Consider the following 26,234-nt stretch of genomic DNA (forward strand, 5'->3'; position numbering starts at 1 on the left):
CAGAGAAGTCCCTGTAGATCTCAATTTGACCGTGCTCAGCCAGCAGGATTAAATGTTCCTTTGCTTCTGTCTCCTGCATGGAGGAAATCAGCTACCCGGGCGATGGTTTACTCCTACACACACATTCCTCTCTTTTTGCCTTAGTTCTCTTCTAATTAAATATAAAAATTTCCCAGGGGGGTGGAGGAGATGGCATGCCAGGGCATCCTTGGCTCTCCCTGCAAGTCCAGCCGTGGCACGCTCCCTGGCAGCCCAGCCTTGCCAGGCTCCTGAGGCTTTTTGTCAGAAAGAGACTTGTTTTGGGCACGAGGTTAGCTCCTCCATGTACCCACGGCAAGGGGCTGAGGGGGAAGGCACAGTGGGACCAGCCCAGCAGGTGCTTGGTTTCCCCAGAGCAAGGCTGGGGGAAATCTTTGTGGGCTTAGCAAAAAGTCCTGGGATGAGGAATGTGACAACCTTATTAAAGTTTATAAATCTGTAAAGGGCGAGAGTCAGGAGGACAGAGCCAGGCTCTTCTCAGGGATGGCAGCGACAGGGCAAGGGGCAGTGGGTACAAGCTGGAGCAGAGGCAATTCCATGGGAATGTAAGGAGGAACTTTCTCCCTGTGATGGTGCCGGAGCACTGGGATAAGCTGCCCAGAGAGGCTGTGGAGTCTCCTTCTCTGGAGACATTCAAACCCACCTGGATGTGTTCCTGTGGAATTTAGTCTGGGTGATCCTGCTCTGGCAGGGGGGTTGGACTAGATGATCTTTCGAGGTCCCTTCCAACTCCTAACGTTCTGTGGTTCTGTGATTTCTTCTGCTCTGCTCCTGCTTTCTCTCAGCTCCTCCTGCTTCTGCACAAGCAGCATTTGCGTGGGTAACTTCACCCAGGTTACCTCAAGTGGATGAGGATTTGCAGCCTCCATAGGAAGGGGCTGAAAGACTTTCTAGAGCCTGATTTTCTTCCTCAATGCCCAGTTAGACAGGGCATGCTAGATACTGAGAGATACTGTAAGGGGCAGGGGCAGGTTTCATGAGACAGGAGTGCTGATTCAGTAGTAGAGCACATTACCAGAGGTACTTCTGCCCCCCAAGTTCAACAACTGTGCTGCAAGTTGACAGAACAAGCTGATTTCTGTGATTCTGCCTCACAGCTCTTGTAAGAAGGCCAACCAAGCAAATGTACATTTAAGTCAAGCACATCACGGGGCAAATTTACTACCAGATTCCTCTAAGCCAGTTAGAGATGGAACAACACAATGATCAAATTAAGGGCACAATTAAGATTAAATTGATAGGTCTGAATGTTCAAGTGCCAAGTGAACACAGCAGGTAATCACATCAAACGCTGGGGCTGATATTAGAAAGAATGACATGGTGTTCATCTTTGTGCTGCGAGAGTCGAAGGAACAGCCAAATTGCTTTCAGGAGGGGCTCCCACCAGCATTGCACAAGGACAGAGCCAGGGAAGGAACTGCGGGATGTGCAGGTCCCTGAGATCAAAGGGCTGCTGCTAAGGGAAACTCCTGGTAGCAGTCCTCTGCCTCCTTGAAGCTGAGGCTACCCAGGGTGTGGTGGCATGGAGATGCCACTGGACCATTTGTCTCTCCGGCCTGGCTGTTGAAAGGATGCAAACAGCAGAGCAAAATTAGGGTTAAATGAATATGACTTTGGAGAGCAGTTGATTTGGGCCACCAAACGCTTCCTTAGGCTGGCAGATGTTGGGTGTTGACACCAAGCATTTGAATTTTAGCCTTTTCCTCCTGAGCCAGACAGATGTTCCCTGACAGACCGACTGCCTTGTTTGGCTGGGATCAGAGCAAAAAGCCCAGGTAAACAAACTTTCCCATCATCCCAAAAGATTTCACTTCCTTCTCTAGAGGGTTTGTTGGGTCCTTTTGTTTTGTTTCTTCCAACAATGTTGCTCTGTCCATAGCTCATTTTCTTGGGAAGGAAAAGAGCTGCTGCCCGTAAACCACCACAGGAAGGATGTATAGCTCATGCAGGGCCCGTGGTAGTGATTCACAGCATGTGTTGCTTTGGTGAGCAGATGTCTGGGGGGAGGAGGAGGAGGCCAGGAGCTTCCTTCACTTGCATAGCAAGGTCTTGGTATACCTCCTGTTTTGGAGATTGCTTTCCTGAGGACCATTTAGGAGCTTGTTTGTGCAGCAGGAGGAAGGGTTAACCGTGAGCATCATCACTGGCACGTCTGACCAGAAGCCAGGGACTCTCAATATTTGAACTCAGGAGGAGGAGCTGTCACGGTGTGTGTCCCATGCACGTCTGCATGCTTCTTAGTGCTATCCCTCATTACTAATTACCTCCACTGCTTCAGTGCCCCATTCCTTCCCCACTTTCCTACTGGGGCTTGGGCCACCCAGCTGTGCAAACACACATGTCGGGTCAGGTACGAGAAGCATCTCCTTGTCTGGGTGGAGGGATCACAGCCCCATGGCATGCCTGCAAGTGACAGCCTGGGCACTGCACACCCCAGCAGCCAGGACAGCTGGCACAGCACCGCTCTTTGGGGAGAAATCCTGACCAGCCTTGGTTTTTTGCCAGAACAGTTTAATTGAGTTTCCTCGGGGAGAAGCATTTCCATCTAATTCAGCTCTTAATTAACCCTGTGCACCCCAAAGAGGTTCTGCAACCACTTGTAAATTAAATATGAAAAGCATTATTTACCTAGGAATAGCAGCCTAATGGCTGCAGCTCTGACTTTTATAGTTGCTAATGATGATGGATCTGGGAGAGAGAACTTGGGAGGGAGTGTGGAGGGTAAGAGTTCCTTCTCTCTCAAAAGATACAGAGACAGATGTGTAAGGGTCATGTTCCTGGGGCACAAGTGGACTCCTCCTTCCTTCGATTAACAATTAATATGAAGAGAACATGGGGAGGCTGGAGGAGAACATTCCTAGTTTAATCCGCTGCATCCTATGTTGTGTTTGGCAAGGTGAGCTGTGGGGATGGTGTTGTGGGAAGGAGGAAAACAGAATCTGCTTGCTGCAGTGGGAAATGATTTTGTGGTTGATGTGAGCCAAAAAGAAATGCCAGGAGCCTTTCAACCCTTCCCAAGGAGAGAGTGAAGGCGAATGGCACAAAGCATGGGTCGATGCTTTTGCCCCTGTGAGAGCCCGAGTTTCACACCCGGTGAGGCAGCTGCAGGGTTAACACAGGCTCAGTTTGTCAGCATCAAAAAACCCCAACAAGCAGAGCCACCTCTCAGAGGGGCTGGAGGGAGGAAAAACACAGGAAAGCAGCAGGCTGGAGCTGGGATGCACAGGGACCAGCCGGCACAGCTGAGGGGTGCCAGGGCTGTGTGCGAGCCAGCTGGGGCTGAAAGCAGCCCCAGGAGCCTCCAGCTTGGCCTTTCATTAAAGCTTTCCGCTTCCTATTTTGTCTCCACTTGAAGGTTTTGTCCCGTTCTGCGACGCTGCCACCCCTTTCAGCGGGCGCGAGGGCTGGAGCCAGCTGCCTGCCCTCTGACGCGGCGAGGTTTCCTCCCGGCGCGGAGCGGGGATATTCCTGGTGTGCACTGTTCCCCTGGGGCTCGGCATGGCTGGCGCTGCCAGGAGTGCCGACAGGTACGCAGCCACCATTCGGACTGGGATGGGGGTGGGATAGTGTGGATGGGTCAAGGTGGGCCGAGTTTGGGGTAGTCCCCCTGTTATGGGATGCGCTGTGCTGAGAAGCCGTAAGGCTGTCAAGTTTTCAGGTGCAGGGTGCCAAGGGAGGAGGGTTTCCATCCCTGAAAGTTCTCCTTGTGCCCCCCTCCTGTCATCAACCCCGTCAGCAGAGCAATATTAACTCTTGGTAGTAAGGCCCAGGCAGGTAGGAGCGATTTCCTTGCCCCTGAGTCAATGCAGCGGACGGCAGGGTGACGAGCGAGGCTGGCAGAGCAGGCGTGGGTCTGGCAGGCACTGGATAGCTGAAGGCCCAAGCGTGAGGCTTTCCGTCCCCGTCACAAAATGCTGCCCACAGTAATGGCGCTTTGTGTTTCGTTGGTATCTCTGTGTGGTTATCTAATCCAGTGCTGTATCTCATTGAGTTTCTGCTCTGTTTCCTGGGGAAAAAAAAAACCACCATTTAATCTCACACAGGGTGAAATGGCATTTTCCTGCTTCATCGCTGCGTGTCACTGACCGGCCTGTCCTGCCAGGCGCCAGGGAAACCCACGTTTTCCTGTCTTCTCTCTGCCAGTCTCCCTTGTGCCTTCCCACCCAGATAGCTGTAGTCCCTGTCCCTCGGGCTCCCGCTTCTCTTGGTGGGCTCCCCTGCAACCCAGCCACGCTCTCCCTACGGTGTCATCCTCATCCCCAAGCTCTCCCTATGGTGTCATCCTCATCCCTGCTCTACTCACTGTGTTGCCCAACCTGTCTCAGAATCACGGAATTACAAGATTGGAAAAGACCCCTAAGATCATCAAGTCCAACCTTATCCCTAAGTACCTCATCTACTCATCTGTTAAACACATCCAGAGTCGGTGACTCAACCCCCTCCCTGGGCAGCCTGTTCCAGGCCCTGACAACCCTTTCAGTGAAGAACTTTCTCCAAAGATCTAATCTGAACCTGCCCTGGCTCAGCTTCATGCCGTTTCCCCTTGTCCTATCTCCTATCACCTGGCTGAAGAGACCATCTCCCACCTCTCTCCACCCTCTTTTCAGGTAATTGTAGGTGGTGATAAGTTCTCCCCCTCCTCTTCTCCAGGCTAAACACCCACAGCTCCCTCAGCTGCTCCTCGTGGGATTTGCCCTGCCCTTTCCCAGCCTGGTTGCCCTTCTCTGCACTCACTCCAGGACCTCAATGTCCTTCTTATGGTGAGGAGCCCAGAACTGGACACAGCACTCAAGGTGTGGCCTCACCAATGCCGAGTACAGGGGCACAATCACTTCCCTAGACCTACTGGCCACACTATTTTTGATAAAAGCCAGGATGCCATTGGGCACCTGGGCACACTGCTGGCTCGTATTCAGTCTGCAGTCAACCAACACCCCCAGGTCCTTCTCTGCCTGACAGCTCTCCAGCCACCCTGCCCCAAGCCTGTAGCACTGCACAGGGAAAGGTCTCAGCTGCATCGGGGCTTCTGTGGCTGCTGCTGCACCTCGAGCAGGGAGTGTTGCCCAAGCTGTTCCTGAGGCAGCCCTAGCCCACTCTGGGAAAGGTAGAGAAACCCTCCCAAGTTTACTGTAGTTGCACATTTTATGTTGCAAAGTGCATGTCTCTGCGTTTATCAGCATCAGTACAATTTGTCACCGCGGTACCCATCCATACATTACATGTGGGACTCTCGGAAGGTCCTTACTGTCTCCCATGCTCGTGAATCACCTGAAGATGTTTGTGCTCATTTCTATCTCCTGCCTCCCTTCTTCCATCCAGACTATTCATAACACCCTTGCATGGCAGGAAGCCTGGCACGCATCCCAACCTCACCACTGCTTAATCTTTCACCGTTATAAACCCCAACTACTTATCCTCTCTGGTTTGGGACTCCTTACCAGTTTCCCACACAAGAAAACATGGTGCCTTTTGGCCCCCTCCCTCTCCCCCAGCTAATTAGCCTTTTTAGCAGCCGTCTGGACAATCCTTTGTCAGAGGAGCTCTAAATAAATAGCCACTCCGTTGTTCCGCATCCGCCACTGGGCTGATACGTCCAGGGAAAGCTGGGAGATTAGCGAGACACGATTTTCCTTCGAGACGTGCACACTGGGTTGTATTATGAGATGTTCTGGTTTTAATTATCATTCCAATCAATTTGGTGCACACAGATGTGCGATTTACTGATCTGTAATTCCCCAAATTACCCCCAGAGGCTTCATTTTTATTGTCAGTGTAACATTTGCTACCAACTGTCTGTTGTTTGGGGTTTTGGGCGGGGGGGGGGCGCGGGGGGCAGGGCTTTCTTCTTGTTGTTTTTTTGTTTTTACACCTTTAGCCATCTGCTCTCCAGAAACCCGTTTTTGCTCATTTTTTTTCTTCCTTGTTACCGGCTGTAAGTTCTCGTTGCCAGGCGAGGTTTTGATTTCCCCGTTTGGGAGTACCCCCGCGTGCTGCAGCCGAGCTGCAGGAACCCAGAGTCTGCTCTGGGCTCTGGCAGTGATTTTACTCTATGGTCAAACCCCTCCTGCTATAACCTTGTCTGGGTTTCCCTGCCATAGCAGACAGACACCGATCTCACCGCAGCTCCAGGTATATGGAGCTTAATTAATTAGCGCTTGTAGAGTGCAGTCAGGAGGTACCGGGAAAGATGAACCTATCTTAAGTGCCCTCTTTATGGAGATAGGTAATCGCTCCTTTTGTGGAGCTGCCAGCCTGGGATGGAGGCGGCTCACTGGGCTGGCAGCCCGACTCTCCGTGGGGAAGGAGGCAGTCAGCTGTGTCTCCTCGAGGAGACACAATTTCCTCTCAGGAAATAGGAGAGCAAAGCCAAGAAACACAGTGGGATGGGGAGTTCGTGTCCGGCCGGAGAGCCTGCTCTGCCACCTGGGGATGGGTACCCACCTAGCAGACCCCTCTCACTGCCATCCCTGGACCTAGCCATGCCCCTACTGCCCAGGAAAGGCCTCTCAATGTCCCAGCTCTGAATCTGTGTCCCCAGGGTATCTCAGCCCCAAGCAGTTACCTCCATGTATCCCCCCACCATGGCACAGCTCGCTGACCACATGCTTGGCACTGGTGTCCCCCAAGACATGCTTTATCACGCACTCCGGGGATGCCCCGAGTCCCGCAGGCTCCTGAAGCCCTTCTCTGCCTTACTCTCTCTGGGTGTTTAATTATTAATAAGAACTCCTTCCAGCCCTGCTGTGACGTAGGGAGCCACAGATAAGCTTGTAGCCCCTTGGGTCCCCTATATGGGGGATGTGGGGGAGCTTTAAATCCAGCCCTTGTGATGACGGGGGACCTGAGCTGCCAGAGAGGGAGATTTAACAAGCACAGCGACCTGGCCCTGGCAGTGCGTGCTAGGCTGGAGATAATCTCCGTTTAATTCTCTTCCATATAATCCAGTCTTGGATGTGGTCCCATGCTCCCTGACCCCTAAATCCTATTGCCACAGAGCTTGTTTAATGGGGAAGCTGGTGAGGGCTCCTGCGAAATGGTTTGGGGTATCCCCCCCCTGGCCCCCAGCTCTTTGTCCATCTTTCCTCTCCCATTCCCGCCTGGCACGGATCTGGAATCAAAAATAATCCCTTTCTCACTGCCTGGCCTCTTCCTAGCTCTCCTTCCTCCCCTCTGGCTGAGAGAGTCCCACAGAAGCGAGGAGCAGGCAGGGAAGTGGGATCCAGTTCCCAAACATCTTTTCCTGGGCAGCTGTGAGGCCCATGTCTGGCCACACAAGCTGTGTACAGGTTTTGCAAACCTTGCTCTGCTCAGGAGGGTACAGTGGGGAGGGGGAGAGCAGAGCAGCCCTCCCTCATCCCCCAGCTTTTGGGCAGGAGCCTGGGACACAGGGAAGCAATGGTAAGGAGGGCACTGATAAGAAACAGGGGTTATAAAGCTTAAAGCAAGATCTGATGGAAGGGGAGGTGGGCTTTTTGTAGGAAATCTCTTAGTGAGTTGATTTGTCATGCTTAGCCTCTCCAACATAGACACTGTGAGCTGTGTCCCCAGGTGATCTCCAGGGTCAGCCCTGGGTGTGCATGGAGGAGAGAGGATGCTGGTCACTGAGCCCTTGCTGTGTGTCCAGGATAGGCTTTGGGTAGGTAAATGAAGCCAGTTTTCAGATGTCTCCTCCCTGTTAGGAGTGGTGTTTTCTTCTGGTTTCTTGTAGGGCAAATGGAGAGCAGCTGTGCTGTGCTGCTGCCCTGCTGTCATCCTCCTTGCCTGTTCTGGGGCCAGTGCAGAGCACAGCAGCCTGGGCTGGGTCCTCCTCACCTTGGCTAACCAGACACACGGCCACCCCTCCAGCCCTTCCTCGCTGCTCCTGCTGATGCTCACAACCATGTTTACATTTGAATTTCCAGGGGACCAAGGCTGGAAACGAGGACCCTGAAGGTGCATTTCATGCTACTGAAGGTTACCTGAGTGTTTTCCCTGGGTGCCTGGTGAGCACTCTGCAGCTCAAAACCCTCCTCAGGGACGGGTCATCTCTTTGTGATGGACCCACGCTGGCTCGGCCAGGTGGAGCTGGCCATGTCTCTTGGTGACTTGCCAGGGCTGGCTGGGTTGCTGCCAGCCCATGGAGGATTCTGACCTTCCTTTGTGGCCATAAAAGCTATTTGATCATGAACAAATTGTTCCTGGGAGCACGCAGTCAAGCACTGGAGTCCTCAGGGGACATGAGCCGTGCCCAGCTGACAGCCGGCACTCCCTCGCTGCCTTCCCACCGCCCTCCAAAAGGCCAGTGGGGCTTGGATGCTGCCGTGCCCCACAGGTTCCCAGCAGGAGCCTTTACCCCCCACTGAATTTCTGAGCAGGAGAGTGTCGATGTTCAGCTCCTTAGAGTCAGACAACAGGGAAACAACCTGTTCCTGTTCCTCTTCATGCTTCCCTGGGCTGACGCTGAGGGCGATCCTTCTGGGCTTGGATAGGAAGCAGAAAGGTGAAGCATCCCGAATTGTCTGGGAACAACCATGTCTTTTCAGCACTGCCCATCGCCCTGCCTTCCATCCTTGGAGGCAGCAAGGCCACGGAGAAGTTGGGGCCATGGAGTCATGGGTTCAGTGCAAGCTCAGAGTGGCTCCCAAGATGCTCCTTCCCATCGGCTCTTCCTGCAGTGGCTTTCCTTGGCTCTCCAGCAGCACCCACAGAGCCCGAGCCCTACGGAGCTGTTGGGTGTCTCTGCTAAAACCATCTTTTGAACCTGAAGTTTTTTGCAGGAAGATGTTTCATCTCTTGCTCTTGCACTCTCCCATGCATATTCAGCCAGAAAAAGTGCTGTTCCCCTAAGGTGAAATGTTGGGATATTAATTTTCTGAAGTTCTCGATAAGCTATTGAAGATTAATTTTAGGGAAAGCCGGGGGATATGATGGATTGGAGCCCAAGCCTGCTTAAATATGCAATATTAAAAATTGATCGTTGTCTCTCCTTGTCATACACCCTGCCCCGGTGTCTGGGGCAATCCCCCCGCCTGACGAAAAGCCAGGAAAATACTCAATAAGCCCCATGCCCAGCTGAGTGTGGATTTTAATAACTCACATTGCCATTATTATTTTTAAAATCACTTTTATGAGTTTCTGTTTTGTTTAATGCCTGGCTCCGTTGGGTGGATTGGCAGCCGGGAGCTTTGAAATCCTCCTCTACCTGCCAGGCTGTGAGTTATCACCACCCAGCACAAGCTGCTTCCCTGTCCTCCCCCTCGCCAGTCCCTGCCATGGGACAGACACTCCAGGTGCCCAAGGAGCCATGGTGAGGGCAACCCAGGGTGGGGTGGGGTGGGGTGGGGAGGCTCTGCTGGTGGGGGGCTGGTTCAGCCTGGAAGACATCGCTCATGCTTTAGAGGCTTGCCCAGGCTGTGAGTGCAGTGGGCAGCACTCAGGGCACGGAGGGGAAGTTGTGTTGCTCAGTTTCACTGTGCTCCGTCGGGGCCCTGGGGTAGTTAATCCTCTTGCATTGACGCAGCTTTGGAAGCACTGACTCTGCCATTTCTCTCCTGCAGAACAGCAACAGAATCATGCCAAGCTGTTGGAGTTCATCAAAGCGGCAGCAACGAACATTTAAACGTATTTTTGAAGATGGGCAGCAAAGTTAGAGCCCCTCTGCAGTGTCAGGTCCAAGATGACTCTACTGGGGCACCCAGTAGCAAGGAGAAAGCTCTGTGGGATTCCTCCTCGTCCCTGTCTGGCTGAGGGGAGTCCAAGCAAGTTCCACCAGATCCACTCTGATGAGTAAGCTGCTGACATTTCTTTCCTCCTCCCTGCACTTATGTGACTGCAGGAGCAGGGATTTACTGGCGTTGGCACTTCACAGGCAGCTGTGAGGGGAGAAAACAAGTCCTGAAGAGGGTGCAGGGAGAACAAGAGGCACAGTGTAATCTGTCATCAGGCTTCTCTAACCAAGTTCTGTTTTCCTCCCTTACCCCACCACTAGATAAGCAGCGTGGTGATGCAGAGATACCACAGTGACTGATGGGACATAGAGCTCTTCAGGGCCAGTTTGATCATCAACCACTCCTTTGCTGTCCATTGGTGGTCACCAAGTTGCAGCTGGACTGCAGAAGCCTGTGTGCAGGACCCTGAGGGGTGGCACTGTGGCCCACCCCCCCACACACACCTCCTTTTGCCATACATCCCCTGCAACAGGGTCAGCACGAGGAGCCACATTTGAATACAGACGAGTAGCACACTTGAGCAAAGAGCTATTATTTGCCAAAGGTCCAATCTTCCTTGATTTGCGCTTGGGCTGTAGTAGCACTTGTCCTAATGATTCATCCGTGCTCCTCATTGCAGCAGGCTGACAGTGAGGGAGGAGTGTGTTTCTGCGGCTCCCAGGGGTGTGCAGGCTGTGCTGGGAGTGCTGTGCCCCTCGTTAGCAGCCCCTGCAAAGAGATGTGTCCAAAACAGCTGCCTGGCCAGTTCAAAATTGATGCCACCGGGCCTCCACGGCTGCGCTCGGTGGTGGCCGCCTCTTCTTCCTGCATGTCCCAAAGACCAGGAATGGGGAGGTAACATAGACAGCTACGGCGAGGGGAATGGCACACCAGCAGCAAGCCCTAGCTTGAAGGGGCAATCAAAAAAAACCCAAAACAAACCCATGAGAGTGACCCAGGGGAGCAGGAGGGATCTGAGCACTCCTTAAAATCCCTTTGAGAGAGACTTAGAGCTCCCCCAAATGCACAAGGACAACTTCCAGCCCTGGTCAAGATGCTCTCAGAGAATTTTGGAGACCTGTTGTCACACACCTGTGCACACATATGTGGGTCAGCCACCTTTACAGGGTCGGTTAGTCCTATACAAAACTGCATTTGGACCCCAAGCATGCCAGCTGGCTTGAAAGCAAGTAGTGAAGAATCGTGCTGGGCACGGATGTTACCATGTGTCAGTGGTTTCAGTTCACTTTGGGTGGTGCTAGCTCAGGACATGGCATTTTTATTGTTGCTTTCATCAGTGTGACAGAGCGCGGTGCTCTGCAGCGTGACCTCTTCGATACCCGGCAAGCGGGGCAGGTGTGCTGGCGATGTGCTCTCGTGCAGGTGAACTCTGCCAGCACCTTGCAGAATTGCCAACTCTCTGCCCTCGCATTGGCAGTGGTGGGACTGTGTGCAGTGCTGTTTCCCACCACTGGCAAGGCCAGGGAAAGGAAGAAAGACAACAGGAAGGGGTAAGGAGTGGTGGTTGGTGGGGTTTTTTTCCCTTCACCAAATGCAGTTTTATTTCAACATTAAAAATTTATGGAGCCCTTCATTTAATATTTATAAGGTGAGTGTCACGGTGATAAATTACTAAGGAACACAACAGGGCAGCCTTGCTGCTCATGTAGAAGTGCCCGATGGGGACTGGGGGCTCCCCCTGCATCCAGTCTGCCCCTGCCCTTCGTCCAGAACCCCTAGGTATAGCTGGGTTTGTGGGACTGATAGTGCTGCAAAGGACCCTCTCTCCTTGACACAGCCAACCTTCAGGGTGCTTGTGCTGAGCTGATGTCTGGGCAGGACTTTTCCAAACAGGGGAGTGAGCTGGGAGCCCTTGAAGCAAATTGAATGGCTCTGCTCCTCTTGGCTGGCTGCATCGGTTGGTGGAGGCTCTTGCTGGCTGACTAAGCTGCCTCCTGGGCTTTGGCATCTCTGCAGCTAGGCATCAACCATGGGCACTATGCGGGGTCCCGCTGCGAAGAGCTGGAGCTCAGCAGCTTGAGATGGTGTCACCACTGACTAGAGCATCCTGCATGGAAATGTCACCCGGGACTGACACCTGTAGCCTCCAATACAGCCCCAGTTTTCTCCCCTCCACCCATAGCTGTCAGAGAGAGGATGACATCTTACTGCTTGCTGCAACCCATGAAGGGCTGTGAGAGACCCTGGAGTGGGATGGCAAAGGGGTTCCCGGCATCCTACAGCACCTTCTGAGGACATGAAACGTGGGGTTCCAGGTGAGACCGGAGAACAACCATGAGGAGCACTGGATGGATAGAGGTTGGACTGCCATGGGCTAAGACAACGAGCACTTCAAGGTGACCTGAGCATCCTTTGAAAGCTGGACTGGATCGATGCAATCGATCTTCCTAATCACTTCCTCTCCATCAAAGCATGAAGTAAAAGCCCTGAGTTCACAGGCAGCCCATTGGCCCCATGGTCAGGGGCCAGCCGGGAGCCCACATCCCCCTATTTGGGAGAGGAGAGCCCTTCCTGCTGGATGGGGACTTCTGGAACCACTCTGTTTCTTGCTGGTGTGCCAGAGCTTACACCCCAGGGAGAGGGGACACACAGCAGTGTGGAGCAGCTGCTCCCAGTGTTGAGGTTGCTTTCATGCTGCTTCCCCCATCCCTGAGACAGGTTTCTAACCCTGGATGATGGAGCTGGCAGGGGGAGGGGGTGGCCATGACGTGATCTGAGCTCTGTGTCCGATTTCACATGCAGGGCAGCGGCCCATCCCTGAACTTTCCTCCTGCTTCTGCAGATGTCACCCCCCTCCAGAGACAGCAACGTGGTGAAAGCCCGGGCATAGGCACAGCGTCGGAGGTGCCCGTGTACCTGCTGCAGAGCCGATGGCTGCTCTGGATGGGGTTAAGTGACACTTCCCCTGAGCATTTCAGGATCACTTGCTCCCGTGCTCAGGCTCCCTAACTAGGCCCAAGGAGGCAGAGAGGGAGTGGACAAGGTGGCCAAAAGCAATTTCAGCCCTTCAGAAGAAATAACTGGCATGTAACGGTGACGGGAAATTGTGCAATTAGTACAACAGGGCAATGTCAACAAGCTCTTGCCAGTTGTTATGGCAACACCAGGGAAAGAGATGTCGGTGCTGGAAGAATCGAGAGACTGAGAAATAACAACAGGAACCACGGATGTCAGGATGGGGCTCTGGCTTTGCTTGCAGGGGGCTGGGTCATGGTAGCCCCTGCAGCAGCACCACAGGGCCACAGCCAATGCTGCAGGGCCACAGCCAATGCCACAAGGCCACATGCTGGGGCGAGGACGGGCAGAGGTTGGGGACCCGGCCTAGCAAGCAAGAAACAGGAGCCATCAGCAGGGACTGGGAAAGGCTTTCCCACCCGCAGCCCCGCAGAGCCCTTCCCTGTGGCACCGTCTGGTGGGAGGAGCTGTGGGAGCAGCCCATGTCATCCCCGGACATGAGTGTAGAGCATCAAATGTCTGAGAGCTGGCAGCCTTGGCTTGGCTCGTCATGCTAATAAAGTAGCATCGAGTGAATTGTGAGAGAGAGAGAGAAAATTGAGTGGTTTTTCTGCTAGCAAAATTACCGTGCTTTGGGTCTGGCAGCACATCCGCTGATCCTGGGCAAGCATATGGCCAGGCATGTTGACAAGGTGAGTCTCGTGTGGTTTTGGAGACAGCTGGCTCCTTTGCATCTGTGCCAGGCACATTTGGGCCTTTATAGCCCTCCCCTCCACACACTTCAGGCCACCACTTTGCCCACCGTGCCCTCAGTGGGGCTGGCGCAGAGGAGAAGAGGGAGGCAGAGGGATGCCCAGGAAGCAGCTCAGCCCTCTCTCACGCTTGAGCTGTGTCACAGCTTGTCCCTGCACCAGCCCATCCACCTCACTGATAGGACCCTGCTGGCGTGAGCCTGGGCTTGCCTGGTGATGTCTGGGCTGAGGCATCACAACTTGGTATCACCAGCCTGGCTCTGTGCCCCAGCTTGCCTACAGTGGGGATGCTCAGCAGCCTGGAGGGGCTGTGGTTTGTGGGGTGCATATGGAGGAGGTCCATGGTATGACAGGAGAGAGCCATTAATGCTGGAGCTCAGGGCGTATGCAAGCAGCAGAAAGGCAGGGAACTTCTCGACATGCACAAAATGTGCCTCTTGTACCCTGTCCCAAATATGTCAAAAGGGAAAGGACTGGATTTCAGCTTACTGAGGCATACAGCAGCTCCCTCCATCCCTCCCTCCCCGTGCTCCTGCCTGCCTTGGCAAACAGGGTTCCCCCAAGAGCCTCTACAGCTGTGCCCTCTGGTTTACTCCAGCACAACCCAGCCTTTCTCAGGATCAGTATAGCTCCGTCAGTACCAAATCTGGTGCCTACAATGCCAAACAAAGGATTCAGGTTACTCCCAACTCCCTCTGTGTAACATTAGATCTTTTCTGGGCAAAAAATTCCTTTGCGGTAGGGGCGGGAGCGACCCTGTGATGCTCTCAGAGGGAGCCCTGGCTCCCAGAGTCACAGGGAGCATCGGCCTTTGCAGCTCAGCTCTGTCACATCAGGGCTCCCAGGACTCCTCTAAGACTTCAGAAGCTGGGAGTGCAACTGAAACTCTGACACAGTCGAAGGATGCTGGTCCGGGGAAAGCTGCTGCAGCATACCTATGAAAGCTAACAGCATATGGCTTCAAAGGGAGAAACATCCTGAGCCCTTTGGAAAGAGCTGAGTGATGGGAGGATCAAAGCACTAGAGAGAATTGTGTTTTGTTTAAAACTGAGGTCTTATGGTAGCTTTTGAGTGAATCTTAAGAAAACGTAATGGGATCTCTTGGAAAACAGCAATATGAGCCTAGCAGCGGGTACAAAGAAGAGCAAAGACCTCCGTGTTATTTGTGAAATGTTATTGTCCTTGCAGCAATAGCTGAGTTAGTCATTCAAGTAATTTAGGATGTTGGTGGCTGAGTTTTTGAATGCAAGGAGGTGCTTTTCTGCCAGCCGAGAGCTCTGTGTTCTGCTTCCACCTGACCAGACGGTAACACCTTCCCTCATTCCATAAAGCATCTTGCCATGGGAATGCTCTTATTGATTTTGCTGGAGCTGTTTGCAGAACAAACACTGTAACATGTCTGTGAGGAGACACGACTGAGTCTGCAGTGAGGAGGAAGCTTCCATAAAGCTAATGAGCTCCTAATGAACGTGGCTGATTACCTGATGCTCTTGCCTGTGAATGCAGTAACAGCGTGTACGCGATGGTAGATGACTATAGCATCACTTTGGAAAACCTCTAGCATTAATCCTTCCCAAAGACAGAGGAACCAGCAGGTCTCTGCACTTCTGGGCCTGGCCAGGCACAACGTGGCCCATCAGTCCACCGTACAGGTCAGAGCCAGGTGATGGAGCACAGTGGCACAGCAGAGGCAGGTGAAGAAGGAGTTGTGCTGCCTCTGTGCCTCTCTGCAGCTGCCACATGTGTTTCAGAAAGGAGAGGCTATTCCAGGGAGGTAACAGGGAGCTTTGATGAGCCAATTTCCCAGCCCAGACCACCTGGTAGGAAACATCTGTGAAGCTGCGGCATGACTTTCCATCCTGCCTGACTGGCTGGTGCATTGCTGTGGACCACAGCAAGTATCCCACGTGTCCTGTGGCCATTTGATTCCCCACTGGTCCCCTGCCTGGGATCAGAAATTAGGCTGGAGCGATGCTGTGTCTCACTCTGACCCCCAGCACTGTCTGGTCTTTGCCTGCTTCCTTCTCTTTGCCTGCTTTTGCCTTGATCCGGAGTTACCTTCCGGGTGTATTTAGGTCTCAGAGCAGGAGGCTTTCTCCCACTCTTGGCAAATGTGGCCACTTTCCAGCCTGTGCTGACAGCAGTGGACAGGAGACACTGCAGCCACTCCAGGAGAGGAGATCCAGCCTGTTAACCATTCCTCTCATCCTTGATCCTAGTGAGGCTCTGGGGAGAGCAAGTCTGACTCTGTAAGCAGCCTCGGGACACCTCTCCCAACCTGTGGGAAATAGGTCCCATCATTGTCCTCCTGAAGATGCCCTGTTCCCTTACATCCACACCAACTCTCTAGTCTTCATGAATAAACAGCATAGAGAAACTGGCAGGTTCGGAGCACAGCTCACTGGACTTTCTGAGATACCTACCTTTGTGGTGATGACCTCATGCTTCTCTGATGGTGTCCTGGTTCTGACCAGGCTGGAGTTCAGCTCCCAGAGCAGCCAGCCCAAGTGAGCTGAGTTAACCCAGATGAGCTGAGTTAGCCCAGGTGAGCTGAGTCAGCCTGGGCTGTTCCCACACCACCTGACATCACTCCCCCATAAAAGGGGCTGGGAGGGGAAGGGAGCTCCTGGGTGCTTCTAGGGCAGGCTGAGTGTGGTTGGGATGTTGGGTTGGTCCTCATGTTGATGCAGCGCTCTGTTGTCATCAAACTGGTAAGCTACTCTGTATTATCCCTGGGTGTGAGTGTAATGTGCTGTTATTGTTCTGCTTCTGTGGTGATTTTGTCAGGGAACTGTCCTTATCCCAACCCATGGAGGCTCTGCCTGTTTCTCCTTGGGACTGAGTGGTGTGTGGTGCTCAGCTGCTGCTTGGGGCTGAACCCCTGTAGCAGGTGGGAATAAAGTGAGTTGTCTGGTTTTCCTTCTTGCTCCCAGCTCGGTTATCCAAGTCCTTTGATCACCCAGGGCTGATCTCACCTCCTCCCTTGTTTCTCTGGGCTGTTACCTGACCAAGGCCTGCAGGCAGCAGAGAGGAGGGATGCTTTCTCCCAGCCCCATACCTAAGTGGTGTAAGTTTAGCTCCCTTGGCTTCCCCTCACAGTCTTCTTGCTCCTTGGACATCCCAGATATATCCATATTGCTTTTGTGCTGCCTCCTTTGATTTCTTCAGGGGAAGCCTTTGCCAGCAGTGCATGTGTCTGATTTTTTTTCTCACTCTGCTGCGGCAGCTTTGGAGCTGTCGCGATCCCTGGGGACTCAGCAAGACTTCAGACAGTCAGAGGAGCTGAGACCCAGTCTCCTGAGACATCTGAGTGCGGCGCAGCATCAGCTTTTTGATACAATGCTATCAAGACGTTTCTCTGTATTTCTTTCTTTTTCCTCCTTGTGAATCAATAGAAGGGAGCTGGCTTCCCTCCTGCTGTTGTCGGGGGCTGTTGGAGAAGGAGGTGTTTTCATTTCAGATCTTAAGTCAAAGAATAAAGGAGGAGGAGAAGGTGGGGGAGAGGAGGCAGGGGAAAAAATATCAGAGAGGATGCTAAGGGAGAACATCTGCTCACAGCTCTTCTGTGGGGCTGGCCCTCTCTGGGTCATGAGAGGAGGCAATCAAAGCGTGCTTGCATGGCAAAGGGGATGGTGCTGGAAAGCAAAGGCTGAATGGCTGGAGGTCGGTGAGAACAGGCAAGGGGGCTGTAGGGGCCTGGGACACACTGAGCCCAGTGGGGACCCTTGCACCAATGGAGAGCTGGGACTGGGCAGGACAGGGCTGAAGGGGGTAGCTGGCTTTGACAAGCCTCTGACTAGATGCCTTCAGCTAATAAACCAGTGTGGCATGAGCTGAGCTCCTCCTTCCACCACTGCAGGTGAGGAATTGGGTTCCCCCAATCCCAGCTCTGTGGGGGTACCTTGCTGCACCCCTAGTGCCCTTTGAAGTCAGCCAGCTGCAGGCCCGGACCCGGGGTCCAATGCCCTGCTCTGGCCCTCCACTCCAGCCCACCGTCTAGCAACCTCCATCTCCCTTGGCTCTGTAGCTGCCTTTGCCAGCACTTCCCAGGTCCTGGTCCCCACTGCTGCCCCTGAGCACTGTCTGTCAGGGACTGCCACAGGGATCCACTCATTCAGATATGGGGATGCTCCAGATTATCAGGATGAACTCTCAGACAGTCCCTGGATAGTGTTGCCAAGCAGCTGAGCCTGGGGCAGGATCTGGCCCCACCTTGATGTAGGTTACAAGGGCAATATGTTATTCCTAATCCCCACTGAGGTCCTTCTTTGGGTTGGCCTGTGATCATTAGTATAAAAAAAAAAACCTTGGAACAGTGTTCTCTGTAGAAATAATCCTCCCCTCCCACTTGGATTGGCTCTGAGAGCCATCCCACCAGCTATCCCAGAGCCTTCTGCAGGGCTCTGCTTTGTCCCAGTTCTGCTTGCTATGATTTAATCTCTGCTCCATTAAAAGCACCCTGGCATCAGACTCCTGCTGAAGCCCTCCAGGCATGCACTGCATCCACACAGGTACTCCCTGTTCACTGTCCCAGCACATCCCTCAGCTCTAGTGGGACATAGGACTTTCAGTCAGGCTGCTGCTTACCCTGTGGGGCATCTCAGCAAGGACCTCATCTGCCCTTGGAACTGGCTGGAGTGGGGTGCCACCAATGATGGGGCCTCAAAGCCTTGCTGTACCTTCAGAGAGCATGTCAGTTGTTTCCACCCGTGTTTCCTGCACTGCCCATATGTTCTCCCTGCTCCTGCATGCATCCTCTCCTTCAAGCTCCCTTTATTCTGCCCGAAGCACATTCATTTTATATTCATCTGTGATTTCCTCTTGCAGCTTGGGGCACCCAAGCCCTTCTGCTCCATCCCACATGAGACCAAAGGGGAGTGAAGAAGGGTGTTGGCACTTTCCCTCCTGCCCATCTGCACTTGATCCCAGCTTTCTGGGAGCAGATATCTGCCTCATCCTCCCCACATAGGGTCTAAGAGGCTCTTAAGCCCCCCCCACCTTACATACTCACACATTCAACTCTGCCAATCTCTGATGCCATTTAATAGCAGACCAGGCAAGGGCTGGGCAAAACTTGTGAGTCATTAATTCAGCTGGAATGATGAGCTAATGAGAGAAACCTTGTGAGCTTCCCTCCCCACTCCTGGCTGCTTGGTGCATATTAATCTTCCTGAGCGCATGTGCCGGCAGCGTTGCCGGCAGCTGAGCACACTGCTGCGTGTTTGCTTTATGGGCTGTTGTTCCTCGTGCCCAAGACCTCTGCTTGACTCGCTATAGTTCTTCCCAGTGAATTTGTTCCAAACCAGATGATTTAGCAGCATGCAGAGACCTGGAGATGGCAGGGGGAGGCTGCACGCATTAATGAAGTCCCTGTTAGTACACGCGTGCTGTCGCCTAGGCAGGGGCACAGCTATGTTTCCAGTTCCTCTCTGCCTGGTGGGACCGAGTGTGGTCCCTCCTTCTGCAGATGGTGACAGCCTCTGGGGTCTGGATTTGTCCAGCCAGGCTGGATGACAGAAATTTGGCTACTGTGGGGCAACACTGGCATCACCAAAGTGTAATTAATTCTGCCTGCTACCTGGGGGATGAAGGGGAGTTTGAATAGAGAGGCTGTAAAAACTCTCCCAGGTGAACACATCCATCTTGGTTGGAGCTTTGCAAGCTTTCCCAGTTGTACACCTCCTAAAAATATTCCCATGGAGCCACAAATCCCTGTGCAATAACTGTAAGGCTGCTGACAAGAGGCTCACTTTTCTTAGTTACATTTAGAAATAGTTCACGGCATCCTTGGGGGTCTGACCCCGCAGCTGTAAGCCACAGGCCTGCAGCTGGAGGAGGGAAATGAGCAGGCAGCGCTGGCATCTCCATTCAGATAAAGCTCTGCACATACCAGAGGTGCCGCAGAAGCCTATTACTTAAAAAACCCTCTGCCCACACTTATAAACCTGGGGCTGTCAGGCAAAGGGCTGCGTGGTCCCCGGGATGTTGGGAGCATCCCACAGGGAAGCAGGTGGCCACCCCATCCCCATCAGGCTCTGGTGTGGGAAGATGCTCAGCACATGGTGGTCTCCACGTGCATGTTGTCTGCAGCGCGATTTTCTGTTTGTCTTCTCACTGTGATCGTTTGATTTCTCCTCAGAGGAAAGATTTTGGAGGGGCTTGGTCAGCAGGGCACTACTGGAAGGATTGCCACTGGGTTGCAGCCTGGACTGGGCAACAGAAGTAAGTGTGGTTTGATGTCATCAAGCAACAACCCAGTTTTAGGTTTGAGCGTGGGAGGACTCTGTTTCTTCTTCGAGCTCAGATGGCTGCTGTTGCCTGAGCCCTAGGAGCAGGATGTATTTAAATATTACTGCTAATTAAGAATATTTTAGGCCTAAAAATTAACTCCCTTGATTTGAAACTCTAAGTTGTGGCATAAAATTACTGTGAAATAAACCCCATTTAAATGTGAGTACTCCTAAACTGCACGTTTGTTGCGCAAAAGTTAATGCTGAGCCAACAGCACGGGAGGTACCTGAGGCCCAGAATGAACCACAGAACCCGAATATGGCAACAGCACTGGGCTCTAAGTGCAGTGAATGGACCACCTCCAGCTCAAGGATGAGCTTGGTCATGTTTGAGAAGCTTCAACCCCCCCAGAAAAGCAGAAAAGCTCATTTTCCACCCTTGTCTTAGCAGTGACATCTGCAAGGTTGAAATCTGTACCGCTGAAAATCCTCAAGGACCCCAGAGCCAGGAACCGAGCTGAATTCATTAACTACCTCTAATGCTGCCTTTAATAAATTGTGTGGCTTTTAAATACAAACGTATTTTGAGACCTTTTCTTTTTTCTGCCCTGTATCTAGGACAGGTAAGGTGGGCTTATAAAACCAAGCGTAGATTCTGAGCTTGCACGTTTCAGTTAATTACCATCCAAATTAAAGCTTATTCAACTGATGAATTTAAAAAAAAAACCCATCAGCTAGTGAACAAATGCAATATTAAGCCTTTCAACACAAAGTTGGGGGGGAAAAATCCTAATAAATGTTAATTACATAATGTCTCTAATAAGCTGGTTTTACTACAATGGAAGCTGGCAAAAAAACACACGTCCTGTGTTTTGCTGACCAGTGCCAGCCTGCTTTCTCTAGGAAAACAGCAAAGTAACTCAGATGTGAAACAAGATCAGAGTGGATCTGTTTACAGGTTTAGATCAACTCGAACCGAAATCAATTTGTCCTTCCTGCTCAGGAAGAGAGCAACGGGGGCAGATTGGGGACCGTGGCAGGTATGATTCTCCCTTATTCCCTCTTCACCGCTCTCTGCAGAAGGGTGTTTCTGTATTTTATAGTAATAGTACAAAAAAAGGGAGAGTGAAACCAGGCTGAGTGGTTCATCTATCAGTACTTCTGTGGAGGAGAGATTGTTTAGCAGGACATTTCCCCCTAACAGAGGAAACAACAGCAGTTGGATCGTGCCATGGATCTGCGCTGCTGGTGATACCCTTGCACCAAGGGTGCTGCTGGCACAATGTGAGCAGAGGCAGGCTTGCCTTCACAAGGAAGGAAGCAGGATGCTATGCACCTGCCACAGTCCCCATGTGCCCCAAAGCTTCAGGGGAGCTGTGAGACCCTTGTACCCACCACGTGCCTGGCTGGGAAGGGGCCCCCTCCTCACCCCCTGCTGCACTGCTGCAGATGAGGCTGGTGTGACAGACAAATCCTGGGCGCCCCGGCCGTGCCAGATGCCTGGCACATCAGTGTTGCTAAGCAAGGAGAAGTTTTAACGCGTTGATTAATGCCCTGACTCTGGGTGAGTAATTAGAATTAATGTGGGATATCAAATCAGGAAATCAGGCATTATTAGGAGGAATTAGTGATTTATTTTCATTTTACGCCTGGCTCACCCCAATCCCCCAACACAGACGGGGGATTTGGCAAGAGACAAAGCTCCTTCCTTACAGCATGAGGCAGGAGAACTAAGTGGTGATGGGAGGAGGAGGAAGAAAGGAGGACAGTACAGCTCCTGCGTGGTTAATTGCCAAGTCTTGTTGCAGTCTGTGATTGAGGTGAGCAAGCTGCAGAGCAGCAGCACAGGACCTGCTGAGAGCCACAGCTGGAGGGGCAGTGTGAGCCTGGCAGTGGCTACAGCAGGGAAGCACCACCCTGGCACAACCGCTGGCTGGAAGTGCTGTCCTGGCACAAACCCTGGCACTCCCCTTCTCCAGTTTGCTTTTGCAGCCTATGGATGGGAAGAAGCTTCCAGAGGCTAATCCATGCCCCTACAACAGGGATGTGGCAGTGGGGCAAGGCAAGGGTGAACTTCACCAATGCTAATGCTGGAGATCTTGCTCCTCAGAGGGGTCCAGCTCTGGTACAGCAATAGGGACCAAGCAGTTTTGAGGTGTGTTGGGCTGCCAAGCCTTTTTCTAAGCCTCCTACTGCATCACACCTGATTTTCTCCAAAGCTGCTGTCGCTCAGTATGTAGTTGCAAGCCGCTGTACCTGGCTGACAAGCAGCTCGGGGCAGACAGTTTCCCAAGCTGCCAAGGGACAGGAGCTAGGGCTGCTCAAAGCTGGAAACCCCAAGCCTGCAGCCTGCCTTTACTGGTACATGGGGAACAAAGAGGGCAGGCGAGTAAAATGGTGTAATTTGGGACCCACAGCACCTGAGTTGTCAGGTACTGCTTGTTCTGAAAGGGGTGAAGCAGGCCTAAGGGTGGAAGTAGAGGAGCCCATTGGACCCCCAGGCCAGTCTCAAGCCACAGCATGGGGCTGATGGGAATACCACAGCATCATCCCTGCTGGGAGAGCAGTTACTGCCCAGGGAGAGAGCAGGGATGGGGTCCCAGCTGCAGCAGGTTCTTCAGTCTCACAAATATGATGATGGTGTTTCTCCACAGCTTGTTGGCTGTGTCTGAGAGTGAATTTTAATTACACTGCCCAGGCTTAATAAATCATAGGGGCAATTAAAGTCCCTGTTTGCACTGACTAATGGCTCTGGAGCATGGATTGTGGTAAGACTTTAAGCTCCTTAGCCATGGTACAAGGTGGTGATGCAAAGGAGCAAGGGTAGGTTTGAGACCAAGCAGGAAAGGGGGGTGCAGATGGGGGGAGATGGAGGCCACCCATCTTCCCTAGTCCCTGTCCCACATTCTTGGTTGACTTTGTGACTTGTTGGCTTGTTAGAAAAAAGCATAAGGAAATCTCTGTAGGGGACAGGTCCTTTGAAGTGCTTGGCTGTGTAAACCTGGTGCTCTGGGCCACCTTCTGCCCACACCTCTCCATACATCACTTGCAACTCTAGCCAGCATGTGCTAGAGCTCATCCCTTCTCTGGGGGTCTGGCTCAAGTCACCCCAGCTGGCTGCTGGCCAAGACCAGGAGGCTATGGAGAAATAAATGGAGCTGTATGGAAGTGTCAATGTCTGAAGACAAGTGCTCCTGTGGGACTTGGGGGATGCTGTTTGGTGGTCTGCTCCACATGTGCTTACAGCAGATGAAGCTCTGACTTGCTGCAGCCCTCCAAGGAGATTAAGGAGATCTTTACCTCCTTATGGGGTCTGATGGCCTTTGCTTTGCTGTGATGGGGATATGGGAGGGACATGGGGAGCAGGAAATGCCTGAGCTCCTGTGCTGTCAGGAGTGTCTGTGTCACAGCCAGGACAAACCCACAGAGCCGCCTGGGAGCAGGATATGGCCTGGAGCAGGACATACTCGCTCAGCAAAGCAGCAGTGATGCTGTCTCAGGTGGCTTCAGCATCTTCAAATGGCGTCTCTTTCCAGTTTGCATGACCTTGGGGTTTAACTGCAGTTAAACCTCATTTAACTGGGACCAAACTGGGCTGCTCCTGTTGCAGAAACCAAGGTAAAGCTTCATTACAGGTTTGGCACACAGTCCCTCTGCCTGTGCCCCACAGGTGGGAGGTGGAGTGGATATACTCCTTCTTGACCTGCCCTGGGAAACCTCTCCAGCAGCAGTGCAGATCAGCCCTGCAGTTATACCCAGGCAGGGAGCAGGAGCATCTTCCACTGTGTCTCTCCTCCTAGATGCCTTCTGCTGCAGAGCCACTGCTGCCACATGTTGAGCCCCCTACAGAGAAACATCAAGGCTGATGATTAAAATCTCCAAGACAGCACAGGCAGATGGAAATGTCTCCTGGTTCCCAGCTGCTGGGAAAGAACAGGGTAATAGGAGGAAAAGTCTGCTTGTCCCAGGGTGGGGGTTATAGGCTAGACACCTCAGTACAGGAGCACAGGCACTACAGGTGATCATCCTGTGGTGCTTTTCCATCTCGGTGGTGGTTTGGAGGAAGGGAAGGAGCCCCAGAGTGGCAGCATCCAGCTCAGCCTTTCTTTCTGTGAAAGAGTTGGGAGCCAGCCAGAGGAGATGTGGGTCCAATGCTGGAGAGGAGCCGAGTGCCATGATGGAGCCTAGGCAAGGGACATGGCTGAGAGCATCGCTTCTGGCTGGAGAGGGCTTTCCTGTGGCTGCACACTCACCACCCTGGTATGTCCCCACAGCATCCTGAGCACAGCCTGCCTTGCTTGTCCCTAAGCAGCATGCAGCCCACCCCAGTAGAGCCAGTGCCCAGGGGATGCCAGAGTCTGTTGTGCCCAGGGCTGTCTGTCAGGGAGGGGATGGGGGTGAGCAAGCAGGATGAATCCATGGCTATCTGAGTCTTCCATGTCTTTGCAGGAACATGTAGCGAAGCACAGGCTGCCAGGTCAGGGGAAGTGCACTGAACACTGTCACCTCAGGCCACAAAATACTGCAACAGGCACAGAGCTAATGAAGTACAGTCACAGGAGCAGTGCAGGGACCGGGAATGCTTGTAGTGGCATGGTGGGAGGTAAGGAGCCAGCTGTCATCCTCCTCCCTCGGGGACTAAACAGGGACTAAGAGCTACAGGAGCATCCCACCAGCCTTTCATCATCCAAACTCGGTATCTACAGGGAGAGTTTAACAGCTAACAAGCCCTGAGCTGGTGGTGGAGCATCAGACCCTGCACTGCTGGTGCCCAGGCCAGTGCTGCACAAGCCCTGTTGGGAAGAATCACAATGTTGGAAAAGACCTTTGAGATCAAGTCCAACCCTATGCTAAACCATATCCCTGAGCACCTCATCTACCTGTCTTTTAAACACATCCTGGGTCAGTGACTCAACCCCCTCCCTGGGCAGCCTGTTCCACATCCCAACAACTCTTTAAGTGAAGAACTTTCTCCTAATATCTAATCTGAACCTGCCCCGGCACAGCTTTGTGCCTTGTCCTATCTCCTGTCACCTGGCTGAAGAGACCACTGCCCACCTGTCTACACCCTCCTTTCAGGTAGTTGTAGGCAGTGATAAGGTTTACCCTCAGCTCCCTCAGCCGCACCTCATAGGATTTGTCCTCCAAGAAGACAGGGTAACCTCAGGTGGCAGTGCCCCAGAGAGCTCCCCTCCATGATGAGACCCATCTGCAGATTCATCCTCTCAGACATGAATCAAAAGCAGAGTTTTTTTTTGTTCTTCCCCCCCAGATGCAGACGTCAGCAGTGTAGTTACAGTACCCCCTATGGCATCTCAGCCACATCATGCTGCCTTTGATAAGAGCTCCTGTGCAGCACGCATCCCGCTAGCAGTGGGAGGAAGCTCCAAGAGCAGCCTTCAATATGCACAAAGTCTGTGTCTCAAGAACTTCATCTTCACAAAAAAAGGTAGGCAACCTTTCTGATTCTAATTACTTTGAGTCTATAAACAGGTAAAAAACTTCCTCCCTCCTTTCTACTCATTCACCACAGAGGAAGCAAACTCAATCAGAGATGCAGAGACCGGGTGGCACAGCCAGGCCTCACATACAACAACCTGTTGCTCTACTAGAGTGCCCAGGCATTGCAGACAGACCCTGACTGACAGGGCTGATCCTTCTTCAGCTAATACCTGGGCTTTTCATTCCAGCTGAAGTGGCAGTCCATCTCCTGCTCTTGTAAAAGGAAAAGCGAGGCTCAGTCCGTGCAAGGAAACCAGTCCCTGCCCTGCCACAGTCCTGCAGAGAGGGGCCAGGAGGGAAAGCTGCATTTGGTAGGGTGTGAAGACAGCGAGAGTGCTGTCTCCCAAGCAGGAGGGCTTGGGAGGTTTCAACCCCTGTTAAGGTTCATCAACCATGCAGCCAACGCTCTCCAAGGAGGCATAAGAGATTGCAGAGCTGACTGCTAAAATGCAACCTGCTGTGAAGCACCCTGTGGATTTACATGTAGATTTTCATCTGAATTGAGATGTATTTGTTTAATTAGCACCACCGTGACACAGGCTTGGATGGAAAAGCTTCACCAGGAAGACAGGTTAACACGGAGCTGGGCTCTGGGGGAGTGGGCTGCAGCCAAAGAGACTGCTATGCTGGGGTGGCTAGATCGCTCCCGCACAAGCAGCTGGGAGAGGCAGGTACCTAGCAGGGCAGCTGGCTCTCAACCTGGACAGAAGGAAGAAAAGCTGGGAGCCATCGCAGCGATCTGCAACCCCAACCCAGGTGCAGCAGCAAGCAGAGGTTTTTCCCCACCAAAAGCAGTGTATGTCACTCATTCAAGTTAAATGAGGCTTAAAAAACAAATTTAAAAAAACCCCAAACAAACAAAACAAATGCAAAGAAAAGGAAACAACATGTCTTAAGAATGCTCTGCTCTCCCAGCTGGTGCCTGGGATGTTTCATCTCTGCCTGAATGCAGCTCAAGAGCAGGAGTGACATGGTGAGTGCTGTAAGCACAATGTGCCAGCCCAAATGCCAGGACAACATCCACAAACTGAACCCAGGGGCTACCGCAG

This window comes from Gallinula chloropus (genome assembly GCF_964237585.1).
Source record: "Gallinula chloropus genome assembly, chromosome: 4".
In the NCBI taxonomy this organism is placed as follows: domain Eukaryota; kingdom Metazoa; phylum Chordata; class Aves; order Gruiformes; family Rallidae; genus Gallinula; species Gallinula chloropus.